At 41.2% G+C, this 3,056-nt stretch overlaps 1 non-coding gene across 1 annotated transcript; it reads right to left on the bottom strand.

Annotated features, from left to right (window-relative positions):
* Window positions 1-2,015: 2,015 nt before the first annotated feature.
* Window positions 2,016-2,206, bottom strand: LOC123813269. The gene has a single exon (XR_006784708.1). It is a non-coding gene; the product is annotated as a U2 spliceosomal RNA (small nuclear RNA).
* Window positions 2,207-3,056: the final 850 nt, after the last annotated feature.

Below are 3,056 nucleotides of genomic sequence, written 5' to 3' on the forward strand. Positions count from 1 at the left end.
AACATCAGTTATAGCTGAGTTGAGAAAAACTGCTGTGGAAGACTCAGTCATTCCTTGGGTCTACAAGTATTTCTCATGCCGCTTGACTGACAAGCAGCGTATAAGAACAAGAATTGACACTATCTTCACTTGGCTCCAGAGATCACACACTCTTCTGGTCATTGTTTCCTCCCTTTCAGCAAACTTTCTGTATCCTCTTGGCTGTTTCTCCTTATTTCCTAGGCCTCTTAAAGTTGCCATGCGTCAGGTCTCAATTCTTGAGTATTACTGCTCTACATACTCTGTAGGTGATCTTGTATGGTTTCAGGACTTTAAACATCATTGGTTTAAACCTAAGATTAGAAAACCAGCATGAAAGGCAACAAGCACTTATTTCAGATCAAAGAACTACAGTCCTGGAAGCCCAGATTCAGGCACAAATCCAAATAGTGTCCTGACCACAGGGTGAAGGCAACAGGTTTTTATGAGAAAAGGAAGGAAATAATTACATTAAAAAAAGAAGGAATTCCTGTAGGTGCTGATAAACTGAGCTACCCTTGGCTATACACAATTGGTTACCGGTTCTATCTTCAGATAGAGAGTTCACAATCACTGGTCTTTGTGGTGAGGGTGTCCACTTTCCTTCTGGTTTTACCAGCAATTGTTTGTGAGACAATGTTAGTTTGGCCCAGTCCAAGGGTCTGGCCCAGTTCAACCATTCCAAAGGGTCAGCGAACAAGGCGTGCAAAGCAGTTCCTCTGGGATGGCGGCCCTGCTTATGCTGACTTTTACAACATATCAGACTCCCGAGTTTGTGCCATTCTGGACTTTGAAGTCCAGACACACATATCTCACTGTCTACCTGACTTCTCTACTCTGTGTCCACGAGATATTTGGCACCCAGCGTGTCTAAAAATTAAACTTCTCATTCTCTCTTACATTCCAAAGTTGATCCATCCACAGCCACTCTGTTAAAATTATGCCCCCAATACTGCAATTATATTCACTCTTTATTTTTCTCAAGCCTATTTTTCATCTGCTAGCAAAAATTGATGACTCTAACTTCAAAATATATCTAGAATCTGATCAATTCCTATTATTTTCACTGACCCAGTGTCTTACTCCATTTGAGCTACTATAACAAAATACCACAGACCAAGTAGCTTATAAACAACAGAAAGTTCTTCTTCACAGTTCTGGAGGCTGGGAGTCCGAGCCCAGGGTGTCAGCATGGCCAGGGGAGGCCCCTCTTCCATGCTGCGCACTTCTCACTGCATCTTCCTGTGGTGGGAGGGGCTAGGGAGCTCCGTGATATCTTTTATAAAAGCTCCAGTTCCATTCATAAGGGCTCTGCCCTCCTGACGCGAGGACCTCTCAAGGGCCCCAACTTCTCACACTATCACACTGGGTATTAGTATTCCAACATGGATTCTGGGGGAACACAAACATTCAGACTATAGCACACACGGTCAAGCCACCCTCATGTGTTGCCTAGGTTACTTCCATAACCTCCTCACCGCTTTGGACCCCTGTTCACAGAGGCTGGGATGGCTAAATATCCCCCAGTATCCAAAATTGTGCTAAAGCATGTTTACAGCTCATACAGATAAGTCATATACAAATGTCTTTTATACAAGTAAGCATAACAATTATAATTGCTAATTGTATTAGTTCCTTTTTACTGGTATAACAAATTCCCACAAACTTAGTATAGGTTAGAAAGAAATCCAACACAGGCCTCACTGGACTACAATCCAGGTGTCTGCATGGCTGCATTCCTTTCTGGAGTTTCCAGGGGAGCATTTCTTTCCTGTCACTCCCCACATCCTGGAGGTATTCTGCATTTCCTGGTCTGTGGCTCCTTTTCCCATCTTCAGAGCCAGCAATGGTGAGTTCAGTCCTTCTCACATCACACTGTCACAATACTCTGACCTCCACTTTCATTTCCTTTCTCTAATTTTAAGGACCCTGGTATTACATTGGGTCCACTTAAATAACCCAGGGAAAACTCCTTATCACCTGAGTAGCATTCTTACTCCATATGTACTGTTCCCAGAAGTATTGCAATACAGGGTCGATGTGTGGAGTTGATGGAGCAAGCTCCTATTCCACCTCCCAATTCCAAAAATCCATTTAATATATTGTCTTTGAATAGAGGGTGTATCAGATATTGAACTGATAAGAACAGATACTGTATTTCATCTTAGCCAAAAGGCCAAGAAGTGATCATCATAGCTTTTCCTAGTCCAGCTCTAATATTTTGATACTTATTGCTTGGCTTCTCCCATTTAATTTAATTAGAGCAAACACTTGACATTACATATTTCTACAATAAAGCAACAAAGGAGAATAAATAATAATAAAATATTTAAGTTTAAGCCAAGTAGTCTTTCATGGGAAGATTATTTCATTTAAAAAATTGTCAAAGGAAAAATATCATTTTTGACATGGAATTGGTGCCAAAACCAACTTTTCAGGACAACAACAGCCTAGAACATTGAGTATTATTTCAACTTATTTCTTCTTTGACCAATTCATGGGTTTCTCCCACATGTTCATTTCTTTGAAACAACAGTAGTAACAACAATTAGCTGAGCGCCTGCATTGTGCCAAACTCAGTTGTGTTTTAATGCATGATTCACTGGAGCTTGCCTAGCAAATGGAAGAGGTGGTACTGTCTTCGTACAGGACCACAGAATAGAGGCTTAGAGTGACTTACTTGCCCTGATGAGAGACAGGGTGGGCATTGGACATGAAGCCAGAAAGACTGAGAGGTTTAAATGACTTTCCATGGGGATCCCAGAAAGACAGTAGCAGAAACACCTCTGGAATTTACAAGTCTCAAAAAAATTCAACCCAGTCATTTTGTCATTAACCAGGCAAAAGTCAAGATTATTCTAATTAAGCTTTTTTTTTTCTTAAGGACATCTTCTGCCTGGGAGAACTTTCCTTCTTCAGGAAACAGTTTGGGAAAAGCCAGTTTCCAGTGGTCATGTTTACTGTGATCTTTATTTGGGGAGAGCATCCAGAAGTACTTTTCGCCATCAATAAGGTCACTTCAACCTGAAGAGTTACAG

Source organism: Phyllostomus hastatus, unplaced genomic scaffold (genome assembly GCF_019186645.2).
Source record: "Phyllostomus hastatus isolate PE091 unplaced genomic scaffold, TTU_PhHast_1.1 phas_contig_150, whole genome shotgun sequence".
Lineage (NCBI taxonomy): Eukaryota > Metazoa > Chordata > Mammalia > Chiroptera > Phyllostomidae > Phyllostomus > Phyllostomus hastatus.